The 13,722-nt window shown below is 34.0% G+C and overlaps 1 protein-coding gene and 1 pseudogene across 1 annotated transcript in view; one reads left to right on the top strand and one right to left on the bottom strand.

Annotated features, from left to right (window-relative positions):
* Positions 1-3,741, bottom strand: part of LOC107668468 (uncharacterized protein KIAA0355-like) — a 39,893-nt gene extending 36,152 nt beyond the window's left edge. Inside the window, exon 1 of the mRNA XM_016460340.1 lies at positions 3,617-3,741. The gene's annotated coding sequence lies outside the window, so the exon portion shown is untranslated. The remainder of the gene's footprint in view (positions 1-3,616) is intronic.
* Positions 3,036-12,940, top strand: LOC107668467 (glucose-6-phosphate isomerase-like; annotated as a pseudogene).
* The last annotated feature ends 782 nt before the right edge of the window (positions 12,941-13,722 follow it).

Here is a 13,722-nt window from a genome sequence, read left to right as displayed (position 1 = left end):
CTTCTTTTGGAAGACCAAACAAAGTAGTTTCGCTTTCACAACGAAACAGCGTCACACACCGCGGCCTTGAGTGAACGGAGGCCGGCTTGAGTGAGCAGAGGCGGGCGGCTTGAGAACGGCGAAGATTCGACGAAGGAGCGTCCGGCGGACTTGCGGCAACCATGTGTGATGACCCCGGGCTGGACTCCGCTTCGTCCACGGTGAAAGCCGATCCGGCGATCCACAGCGAAGTTGATGTATTTCCTCAGCAACCAGCACGGATCAGCTCTAGGCATGACGAAGCGGATATCGTCCTCTTTTGGAAGACCAAACAAAGTAGTTTCGCTTTCACAACGAAACACAGTGTCTCCACAACATGGCCGCGGCGGCAACAGCGAGAATAAAAGTTACGCCTTCTTTCTTTGTGTGAACATTTGGGCGGCGTTATGCAAATCTTCCCACATCGTGACGCAGACATGTGGAGGCGTGTTAGAACGAGCCGTTTTAGGTAGGTGTGGCTGACTCTTAACTTTTATAAAGAATATCTCTTTGGATTTGAGACTTTAGTCTTTGCAACTTTACAGATCTTCTTTATGCACCAAGAGCTTGTAACACTCCAAAGAGAAAGGAAAAATTGAAATCGCATCATGTGACCCCTTTAAGACTTCTTAAGATATTTTTTAAGATCTTTGTGAACAAATGCAAGACAATTCAAATGCTCGAACCATCATTCTCACAGGTTTGACTCAATTATTTCATTTCATTTAGATAACAGACAAACACAAAAAGATTTCCTTTCCAGCATCCCAAACGCATAAAGAGGTCAAATCCATTTCACACACAGTGCAAAATCTCCCAGCCTATAAAAATATTCCTGCATTGTCAACAGGTCATGAGAAAACAACTTTAAATAACTAGCACTGCTGCAGCATCCATTAAGCAGCGAGTCATGCTTTTTCTTTCATTCCCAAACTGAAGGGACCCAAACAGGAAATACATTCCACATGAACTCAGAGAAGCCATTGCCAGCAAGTCTCATTCTAGAGTCGGGCTACAATAGCTCAGAGGGGCCAGCCGTCTGCTCGCAGCACTTTTCAAAAGAGGGTTTAACGAAAATCCTGGTTGCAAAACACAATGAGGTTCACACAGAATAGAGCGTAATTGACCTACTCACAGACATCTAACAAACTAATCACAGGCTTCTGCGGAATACAGGGTGAAGAATGTGGAAACTAACAATTAGGATCGCAATCACACAGTGTTAAAATGCTGTTTTTTAAGCTTGCACACTATAGGAATATTATACGTCAATGGTGGGTAACATGCTTGTTCTGATAGGTCACGGAGAGCAGGAAAGAACAGTACTAAACGGAAATAACAATGCGGCTTGTGCAAAATACAAGTTTATCAGCTTTTAAAAAGGAGGAGAAATGCTTTACATATCTTTAGTTGTTGACGTCAAATGTACATCAAATAAAAAACTCATCTGTCACTTGGTAGAAGCTAGTCAAATCAGAAGTCAACACTGACTGGTTGCATGACATGCCCTCATCTTTAAAGGAACAGTTCACGCAAAAATGAAAATTTGCTGAAAATGTACTCACCTTCAGGATGAGTTACGATGACATTTAGCATTCTGTCGCTTGTTCACCAATGGATGCTCTGCAGTGAATGGGTGCCGTCAGAATGAGAGTCCAAACAGCTGATAAAAACATCACAATAATCCACAAGTAATCCACACCACTCCAGTCCATCAGTTAACATCTGGAGAAGACAAAAGCTGAAACAAATCCATCATTAAGATGCTTTAACTTCAAACTGTTGTTTCCGGCTAAAATACAGATTCTCTGTCCATAATATTGCTTTCTCAAGTGAAAAAGCGGTCTGGTCTGAATCAGGAGAAAAATCTGAACAGATCAAGCACTGTTTACAAGCCAAAACAGCTCTAAACAAATATGTCAATGGGTGTTGAGCTTGTATTCTGGCCGGAAGCAACGGTTTAAAGTTAAAACGTCTTAATGATGGATTTGTTTCTTACAAACATGCAGCTTTTGTCTTCACAAGACATTAAATTGATGGACTGGAGTGGTGTGGATTATTGTGATGTTTTTATCAGCTGTTTGGACTCTCATTCTGACGGCACCCATTCACTGCAGAGCATCCATTGCTGAGCAAGCGACAGAATGCTGAATTTCTCCAAATCTGATGAAGAAACAAACTCATCTACATCTTGGGTGTGTATGACACCCTTTAAAAACCATAAACAACACACAGTAAAAGAAACCAGACATTCACTTGCATTACTTTGCACAGACCAAGTCAAGTTAAATTTATATGTATAAAGCTTTTAACAATACACATTTTTTTTAAAGCAGCTTTACAGAAAATCATTATGTTAATGTTTATAATATCTTAATATCTTTATGCCTTATAGTCATATTTAACATATTAGCAGTTGAGATTTGCTGTATTTACATATCTACCTACACGAGTATACCGTATGCATGCAGATAAAGTTGGACATACTTATATATATATCCAACTAAAAAGCTGGACGATGATATAGTTACATTTTGTGACAAATTTTTAAAAAAATCAAGCAGTTAAAATCTGCTATTGCAATATACATTATGTGATGCATTACTTTATTAATAAATAAAGAAAAGTTGTTAAATTTCAATTAACCAAATCTGGGCCCTGAAACAAAACCAACTGCTAAAGAACTCCAAAAACAACCAGATCAAATCCAATGAAAACTGTTCCAGTAAACCTTTGCATTTACGGGGCGACAAATACATTTAACTTCACAGACTGCACAGTGTAATTTAAGCTACATACTGGGTTACACTGGTGTGCAGAGGAGTATAAATATCCTGAGAGCTACAGCCACTAGAACCACTACAGGAATCTGGATCCTCCGGACACAAAATTCATCTAAATAACCCAGTCTGTGATCTCCTGAACACTCGTTCCAGCGAAAACAGACCCAAGCCCCACCAAAACTAACAGTTAGGACCGGTTACCCGGTGATAAACTACCACTAGAGCCCGATTACGATGACTGATTACATTTTGCATTGCTCTGACATGCAAGACGGTCCATTTCAGCTCACATCTAGAAGTGTCCCACACTTCGACACCCAGAAAAACTCAGAACCATCCCAAATGACACCCGACAGGGGTTTGGGTGTGTATGACACCCGTCGGCTGTCATTAGGGTGTTAAAGGGCTGCAGTGAAGCCAGTCACTGCTTTTTCAGGGCGTTGACGGGTCCCCAGCCTCAGTGTAATTTAGGGCCAGTTAATTACGCCGTTAATTAAAGTAATTAAGATCAGACAGTAGCAGATTTGATGAGGTTTAACGGCTCAAAGCTGATTCAGATGAACCAAAACCCCTTCACAAACCTAATGCCGCCGAAACACCACTTTAGTGTCAGGCTGCCATCATTTCACTGCTTTAACAGCACCGAAATCACGTTTCAAACGATTACACAAAAACCAGCAGTGTTTATGGAGCTAATCTCAGTTAGCCGTTAGCACCTCACGTTGACACGGATTGAAAAAACACCTCAAACACGTCAAAACACACCCGCTGGCGGCCGCTCCGGGGCGGCGGGCAGTAACGGACTCGAGTCCTACCTGTAGTGGCTCCGGGAAAGGCGTTTATTGGTGTGAAAAACAGCCCGATCGGCGGTCGGATCACGGCATCGCTTACCAGCTGTTTGTCCCCACCCTCCTGTCTGTGGAAAGAGGAAGTGACGCAGCGCGTCTTCCGAGCGCGCGTCCACAAAAGCACAGGCGCGAGCGTGCACGCCAGGCGACGCGCGCGCCCGACCACACCATAGAAAGCGTGCACTTTAAAAAAAAAAATGAAATTGGAATTAAAGTAGATTTATACTAAATAAATGGCGCATTGTTGCTTGTGTTTTCGTTACCCAAAGCATAACCATAGTTAGGTTTTGTTCATATATGTATAATAGCTAACAATAATAATAATAATAATACATTATTATTAATTATGTATATACGACGTTTTTGAAAGTTATCTACCATTTATTTTTATTTTATTTATTTGATTATAGCGGTGATTATTTATCGAGTTTGTAGCTTTATTCTTAATTTATGTATGTATTTAATTATTTATTATTATTTTAGAAAAGTACTTATTTTATTTTATTACCACAGCCACAGATTACTGAAGATTTTTTTTTATTTATTTATTGCAACTTGTACAACACAAGACAACGTAAGACACAGCCACCAGAATGAACCAAAAATTGTCCATATGTAAAAAAGCAGATAAAAGACGTCAAAGAAGAATACATTAAAATAATAAATGTTTTGACAGAGTTTGAGACTGTGATGTGATGGACTCCTGTGTCCTCTAGTGTTCAATTTTTCAACAAACACAATTTTCAGTGTCTTTCACGTGTCGATAGATGGCGCCACATTCATCAGACTTGTTTTACATTATTTATTTATTTATTTATTTATTGGCCTTTTAAAATAAATGCAATATTTTATTTATTATTATTTAGTATATAATAGTCTATATAATATACACAGAAGTATGCGTGTGCGTGTGCGTGTGTGTGTGTGTGCGTGTGCGAGCGTGTGCGTGTGTGCGTGCGTGCGTGAGTGAGTGAGTGCGTGCGGTTATGAAGAGGTTATGAAGATGCTGGTGTCTAGAGCAGGATGCAAAATCTCACTCTTTCTTCTGTCCACAGAAAGTCTGCAGTTGCGAGTGGAAGGGATACACTGAAATCCATCACTGATGTGGTTAATGTTGGCATCGGTGGATCTGATCTGGTTTGTAAAATCAAAACTCACTATTTTGCATAATTTTTCTTCTTTTTCCACTGATTTGATGCTCTAGATCAGGGGTTTTCAATCTTTTAGATGCCACAGACCCACCAACAAAAAAAAATTGAAACAATTTTCACTCAGAAATTGCTAGTAAATTTCACAAATAATTACAGCAAGTAAAACACTCAATTAAACCTGAAATTTTGAAGTAGATAGACTGAAATAGCATCTTCCTAAAAAAGCAGCAATCTTTGATTTATTTAGAACTTCAAAAACATAAAAAAATAAATAAAATTCAGTGTATGATAATCCTTGTGTAAGGGAAAATGAATACTATAAATATGCTACAAATATGATTTGGAAAATATTTAATTTCTATTCTCTGTATTATTTATTTATATATGTACTCATTTGTTTACATATTCATTTGAATCAAATTTGTATTATTTTATTTGTTTGTTTGTTTTAAATTAAAATGTTATTTATTGTAATCAAATTATTTATTAAAATCTTTTATTCAATAATTTTAAGCTTTTTAGTATTATTTATAAATGTACTAATTTATTTACTTTTTTACATTTTAATCACATTTTTATTTATTTGTTTTCAATAAATGTTTTACTTATTTTAATCAAATTATTAATTTCAGTATTTATTTATTTTTAATCATATTTTTGTATTATGTAGTTATTTTATATAAATAAATGGGTAATTGTGCTAGTTGGGTTTTGTAAAGTCTGTTTTGTGTGTGTTTCAGGGTCCGTTAATGGTGACAGAGGCCCTGAAGCTCTATTCTAAAGGTGGACCCCGCGTCTGGTTTGTGTCTAACATCGACGGAACGCACATCGCTAAGACTCTGGCTGAACTCAACACTGAGACCACACTCTTCATCATCGCATCGAAGGTCTTAGCTGGACGCAGCATTCAGAGACTGAGCAGATTATACAGCATTAGCAGAGAGAGATGAAGCAACCCAAAATATCAAATTTAGATTTTGCTGGGACTCTTTATAGGTTCTTTTGCTAATAAAATCACATTAATTATATATCATAAAATAATGTGCCACTAGTATGAAATTTCCGTTTGTCTTCCTCAGACATTTACAACCCAGGAAACCATCATAAACGCTGAGTCAGCAAATGAGTGGTTCCTGCAGGCCGCCAAAGACGTGAGTCTCTTATTCTTGTGTCGTTTTTATCGTTCTCACAGAAATCTGCAGTTGCCAAGCATTTCGTGGCACTCTCAACCAACGGAGTAAGTGCATTCCAGTTTAGATGTAAAGGCTCATATCATCAGGAATTAAAATTTCCATAAATCTTTGAAATAATACAGCTCATTGTGCTATTAAAGCTTTTGTAACTTTCAAAACTCAAAACAGTCCAAAAAGAGCATTTACTAAAACTAAACGGGCAAAATCTTTTTCATGTAAACTCATTTTGCATGTACAAGGCCAAGTGAGTTTATTTATATAGCATACTGCATTTCAAACACAGTAGTAATTTAAAGTGCTTTACATCAAATCATTTAGCAATATAAAATGTTCTCAAAACATTAGCATCAAAACATTATTTACACATTATTCATGGATTTTTTTTTTTAACGTTTTAGTTGGATGTTTGTGTAACGTTTTTAAATGTTCAAAACATTCTGAGAACATTCAAATGTAACATTCCCACAGTGTTACATTTGGAAATGGAATGTTTCCAATTGAATGTTTTCCTTGTTTCCTTGCATAACCAAAAAAAAAAAAACTTTATTCCACTTTCTGTGTTTCAGCCCAAAGTGAAGGACTTCGGCATCGACCCGGAGAACATGTTTGGTCCGCTGAGGGCCGTGACCTGTATTTGCCGTAGTCTTTGACCTGTGAAGTAGGCGTCTGGATGCTCTCACTAACAGCTGCTGGTAGAGTCTGTCACTGCCGAACGCTGCTGGGTTATTCGTGATCTTGACCTTATCCGAGCAGAGGTCACGCAAAGGCTGGCTCACGGTAAAGGCCGACAGGCTACTTTTAGTCACATTGTTGATATTTAAAGGGCAAGGTTCCTTACTATCCTATTTATTATGGACTCTATATGCTCTTTGGCATATGCATGTTTGCTCATGTAAAGAAAGGTTTGATATGTAGTTGAATTTGTGTTTTATTTACTTTTTTATGCTTACAACAGTGTTATTTTAGTATCAGTGAGATACTATCATAGTTATTATTAATAGTTTGAATTAGTTTTTAATGTTATATTTTTTTTGTTAGTTTTTTTGTTACAGTAATACACACATTTTTGTCATTTTTATAAAGTTTTTTTGTTTTTTTAATATGTCTATATAGTTTAAGTTTACATTTTATTTTATTTATTTTATTTCCTTTAACATTTATTTTATTTCAAGTAACAAAATTTTTGTGTTACAAGTTTTTGTGTGTTTTCGTCATATTTATTCGTTTTTGTTTTTAATATGTCTACATAGTTTTTAAGTTTACGTTTTTATGTATATTTTATTTTATTTCAGTTAACATTTATTTTATTTCAAGTAACAAAAACTACTTGAAAGAGCATGTTTTGTCATTTTTATTAGCTTTTGTTTTTTAATGTCTATAGTTTTTCATTTAAATTTTTTTATATTTAATTTTATTTCTGTTAACATTTATTTTATTTCAAGTGACAAAATGTTTTTTTTATTGTTTTTCTTTTCTCCATTTTTATTAGTTTTTGTTTTGTCTGTATAGTTTTTTTTATGTTTTTGGTTTTAGCCTTAGTTAACTATAGCTAAATTATTAACAAAAAGATAATTCAAATAATAAAAATGCAGTAAAACTAATCTATTGTACCTCATTAGATGAGTTTGAAATGTTTTTTTTTCTAGTGGGTCAGTGGACGATACTCCTTATGGTCTGCAATTGGTCTGTCCATCACTCTTCATATCGGTGAGTGTTATCATGTGACTCTCATGAAGATATGCAGCGTGTGTGAGAGATGCTCAAGAATCTGTCTGATCTCTTCTGTCTCAGGATACGAGAACTTTGAGAAGCTGTTGGCTGGAGCTCATTGGATGGTGGGTTTTATTAGTGAAGGAGCACATTATCAGTATTTGACCTTCATTAGCAATGTCAAATTAAACTGAATTCAAATATTCAAATTCACAGTCAAATATGTTTGTATAATGACAAGCTACCATTCAAAAGTTTGAGATCAGTAAGATTTCAAATGTTTTTGAAGGACGTTTCTTCTGCTCACCAAGGCTGCATTTATTTGATCAAAAATAAATTACATCTTATAATAGCTGTTTTCAATGTAAATATATTGTAAAATGTCATTTATTTCTGTGATGCGCAGCTGAATTTTCAGCATCATGGCTCCAGTCTTCAGTGTCACATGATCTTCAGAAATCATTCTAATATGCTGATTTGCTGCTCAAGAAACGTTTCTGATTATTATCCATGTTGAAAACAGTTGTGCTGCTTCATATTTTTGTGGAAACCGTGATACATTTTATTTTTCAAGATTCTTTAATGAATAGAAAGTTCAACAGAACCGCATTCATTTGAAATAGAAATCTTTTGTAACACTAGAAATGTTTTTACTGTCACTTTTGATCAATTTAATGCATCCTTGCTGAATAGAAGTGTTAATTTGTTTCACAAAGCTTACATAAACCCCTGAATCTACATCTCTGGCAGGACACTCATCTCCGTACGGCTCCTGTGGATCAGAACGCACCCATGCTGCTCACTCTGCTGGGCATCTGGTACATCAGTGTCTTCCAGGCCTACTTCCAACAGGTGCGTCTCACCTGTAGAGCGAACACAAAACACACAACACCAGCCAAAGACTGAATGCATTTTATACTGACAGTAAAGTCATCAAAAACACTAATGAGAATCTACTGCTGTGATTTACAGGGTGACATGGAGTCTAACGGAAAGTACATCACTACTGAGAGTAACCGGGTGAACTATCACACCGGCCCGATCGTATGAGGTGAACCAGGAACTAACAGACACCACGCTTTCTACCAGCTCATTCATCAAGGTTCACTCGCTGGCCTACGCAATCTGGCGTACAGTATGTGTGTGTTTTGGTGGGAGAAGCATCTGTCTGACCCTTCTGTCTCCTCCACAGGAACTCGTATGGTTCCTGCTGACTTCCTCATTCCTGCCCAGTCTCAACATCCAACCAGAAACAACCTCCACCACAAGGTACCGAGCTGCAGATCCAGCGATGAATCACATGAAGTGACTCAAATCTATGGAAGCTCATCTCTGCCGTGGGATAAAAATAAATAAATAAAATAAAAAAGGTAACTGTGATTTTTTTTCTTTCTTCATAATTTTAAGTTTATGCCTCACAATTCAGACTTTTTCTGGCAATTGTGACTTTGCAAGTTTATATCTCATAATTCTGAATTTACATCTCGCAATTCTGAGGGTTTTTTTTTCTCAAAATTGCAAGAAAAAAGTCAGAATTGTGAGACATAAACTCAGAATTATGAGAAAAAAGTCAGAATTATGAGATATAAATTCAGAATTGCGAGAAAAGAAGCAAGAATTGTGAGATATAAACTCAGAACTGTGAAAAGTCATATTTGTGAGATATAAACTCAAAATTGTGAAGGAAAAAGTCGTAATTGTAAAATATAAACTCTTTAACTAAATTATGAGATATAAATTCAGAATTATGATATATAAATTCTGAACTGTGAAAAAAGTTTGAATTATGAGATATAAATTCAGAATTACGATAAAAAGTCAGAATTATGAGATATAAATTCAGAATTATGAGATATAGATTAAGAACTGTGAGATATAAATTCAGAATTATGAGATATAAATTCAGAATTATGAGATATAAATTCTGAACTGTGAAAAAAGTTTGAATTATGAGATATAAATTCAGAATTACAAGAAAAAGTCAGAATTGTGAGATATAAACTCAGAATTATGAGATATAGATTAAGAATTATGAGATATAAATTCAGAATTATGAGATATAAATTCAGAACTGTGAAAAAGTCTTAATTATGAGATTTAAATTCAGAATTGCAAGAAAATAAGTCAGAATTATGAGATATAAATTCAGAATTATGAGATATAAATTCAGAACTGTGAACAAGTTTGAATTATGAGATATAAATTCAGAATTATGAGAAAAAGTCAGAATTGTGAGATATAAACTCAGAATTATGAGATATAGATTAAGAATTATGAGATATAAATTCAGAATTATGAGATATAAATTCATAATTATGAGATATAAATTCAGAACTGTGAAAAAGTCTTAATTATGAGATTTAAATTCAGAATTGCGAGAAAAGAAGTCAGAATTATGAGATATAAATTCAGAATTATGAGATATAAATTCAGAACTGTTAAAAAGTTTGAATTATGAGATATAAATTCAGAACTACGAGAAAAAGTCAGAATTGTGAGATATAAACTCAGAATTATGAGATATAGATTAAGAATGATGAGATATAAATTCAGAATTATGAGATATAAATTCAGAATTATGAGATATAAATTCAGAAGAACTGTGAAAAAGTCTTAATTATGAGATATCAATTCAGAATTATGAGAAAAATCAGAATTGTGAGATAAATTCAGAATTACGAGAAAAAGTCAGAATTGTGAGATATAAACTCAGAATTATGAGATATAAATTCAGAATTATGAGATTAATTCAGAACTGTGAAAAAAGTCAGAATGATGAGATATCAATTCAGAATTGCGAGAAAAAGAAGTCAGAATTGTGAGATATAAATTCAGAATTATGAGAAAAAGTCAGAATTGTGAGATATAAACTCAAAATTGTGAGAGAAAAGTCATAATTGTAAGATATAAAAAAAAGTCAAAATTACCTTTTTTAATTGTTTTATTCTGTGGCAGAAATAAGCTTCCGTACAAATCACTCAGTATGTGATGTCATGTGTTTTGTATATCCTCACATTGCAACATCAACACTGTTATTGAACTGAATTAAATCAACACTCAACTGAATTGAGCTGAATAATGTCACTATTTTCCTGCTTTATTAATGTGAAGCTGCTTTGAAACAGTCTGTACTGTATAAAGCGCTACAGAAATAAATGTGACTTGTAGATCCTGGTGAACTTCCTGGTGCAGACGGAGGCGCTGATGAAGGGAAAGACGACAGAAGAGGCAAAGAAAGAGCTGGAAGCTGGAGGACTGAGCAGAGAGAAACTAGAGAACATTCTGCCTCACAAAGTGAGAATATAAAGTCAAGCACTGGCTTATACTGACCTCGACAGGACACAAAACACACTACACCCTACTGCTCTCACTAAATCTGCAGTATGTATAACATGCACAGTATGCAGATTCTCGATATACATGCAATACTCACATTTACCAAAACGTGCATTAGATCTGACAATGCAATCTGCTCAACATGACCGTTTGATAAATGAATCATAAGCAACAACCTCCTTCTTGACTCACAATTTGATCAGACTGCCAAAAAATTCAGACATTTCTTAAATAAAAATAGGATTAAAAATGCGTAAATGTTATATGCACAGCATTTTGAACACAGCTGTATTGCGAGTAAAGCTCTTTGTTGGTAACATTATCCCTGCGCTTCTGTCCAGGTTTTCCAAGGAAACAAGCCAACGAATCCATCATCTTCAAAAAGTTGTCTCCGTATACTCTGGGCGTTCTGATCGGTGCGTTAAAATCTGTCTCAGATGTTTTGGTGATGCTGTACAGTATTAGATATCAGGTTCCTGACCTTTGACCTCTCTTAACAGCCATGTATGAACACAAGATCTTCGTTCAGGGCGTCGTGTGGGAAATGAACAGTTTTGATCAGTGGGGGTGAGTCATCTAATGTATCAAATAAAGAAGAAATTGAACCTATCAGGGAAAATAGATAGAAATGATCTCAGGAATGTTAATGAAACAAAATAAACCTGACAAAATAAATGCCTAACGTGCTAAAAAAGCAGCGGAAGCAGTTTTATTACCAGACCAGTGTTGTTGAGATACTATTATAGTTATTATTAATATTTAAAAATATTTTTTATATTTTCTGTATTTATTTTAATTTTGATTTTAGTTAAAATATTGACGTTTTTATTCGTTTTTTATTTTTTAAAATGTGCATTTAGTTTTTATTAATTTTTATTTCAGTTTTAGTTTTATTTAATGTTAATGAAACAGAATTAATTTATTTATATAATAAATACATTTATTTCTGATCCTACACTCAAGTTTAATTTGATAAACCTGTTAAATTGCTAGTTTTATTACCAGACCAGTGTTATTTTAGTGTCATTGACATATTATTGGTTTTTATTCATATTTTAAATTAGTTTTTATTTTCACTTTAATTTTGCTTAAAGTTTTAGAAATTTTGTGTTTTTTACTTTTTTTTTTATTTATTTTTAAAATATGCCTATATAGTTTTTATAAATTTTTATTTCCGTTTTTATTTTTAGTTAGTTAAGTACATTAAGTTGAACTAAATGAAAATGAGAAATGTTTCCTTGGCAACTATAACTGAAAAAAAATAATTTAGTTTTTTATAATATTTTTATAATTATGAATTATTTTTGTTTGATATGTTTATATTTTATTCAGATAGCGGCCCTAGACTCTGGACCTCGAGATCCACTTTCCTGCAGAGTTGAGCTCCATTCCTAATCAAACACACCTGAACAAGCTAATCACGGTCTTCAGGAAAGTGCATCTTAAGGTCCAGAGCTGAGGTTTTATTTTTAGTTAACTGTGATAAGCCTTTTTCAGACTCATATATTCCCGTTTGACTGTCTGTCTTCTGTCGAAACTCGGGAAACAGCTGGCAAAGAAGATCAAACCGGAGCTTCAGGACTCAGCGGAGGTCTCTTCTCACGATTCATCCACCAACGGCCTCATCAACCTCCTCAAGAAGAACTTTGCTTGTATGAACCATGAAGAGAAGCTTCACCTTTACCCCAAAACCAAAGCACTGTAGCACGCCTGCAACAACAACAGGGCTCACAAAAATCAAGGCTGAGGAATGAAGCTTGCCTCAAAATTGCACCAATATTTTTAAGAAGAATTTAAAACATTTTGAAACTGTAATGTAGTGTAATTTTCATTGACAATTAATCCATAAATTAGCAGTATTATATTGATGTTTATTATGTTAATTTATGATTATGCAAAATCAGAGATGTTTTACACTGAACTCTGTGAAGATTCTAAAGCACCTTGTGTTTTACAGTTTGTACTTCATGAGAGTTTCTGTATTCATCATCACATGGCGAGTCTTTTTCCCCCAAAATAAATCACTTTGCACAATTTCTGTGACTCTGGCTATGATTCAGAATAATATCATACAAATAGCGCTAGGTTTTGATATAATATAACAGTTTTTTGGTGATATTTTGAATTAGATTTAAATTTTATATTTTCTGTTTTCACTTTAATTCTGTTAAATGTTGTTGCATGTTTTTGTCTTATTTATTAGTTTTGAGGTTTTTTTAATATGTCTATATAGCAGTGTCATTTTAGTATAATTGAGATACTATTATAGTTGTTATTAATAATTTGAATTAGTCTTTATTTTATGGCTTTCATTTTAATTTTAGTTACATTTTTAGAAACTGCTGTGTTTTTGTCAGTTTTTAGTTTGGGTTTTTTTATGTATAACTTTACATTTTTATATTTATTTCAGTTTTAGTTTTAGTTATTTTAATACATCAAGTTAAACTAAATGAAAATGAGAAATGTTTCTTTGGCAACTGGCTAAAATAAAATATATTTAATTTTATTTCAGTTAACATTTATTTCAAATAACGATTTTTTTTATGGTTTTAGTTAACCATACTAAACTGGCTATATATATATATATATATATAATTTTTATTAATTTGTATTTATTAAATTTAGTTTATTAAGTTTGAATTATTTTAGTACTTAAAGTTAATCTAAATGAAAATGAGAAATG

The sequence above is a fragment of the Sinocyclocheilus anshuiensis genome, unplaced genomic scaffold (assembly GCF_001515605.1).
Source record: "Sinocyclocheilus anshuiensis isolate Anshui unplaced genomic scaffold, SAMN03320099.WGS_v1.1 scaffold2085, whole genome shotgun sequence".
Lineage (NCBI taxonomy): Eukaryota > Metazoa > Chordata > Actinopteri > Cypriniformes > Cyprinidae > Sinocyclocheilus > Sinocyclocheilus anshuiensis.
Note: the sequence above shows the minus strand (reverse complement) of the source record. Positions and strands in the feature narration are given on the sequence as shown.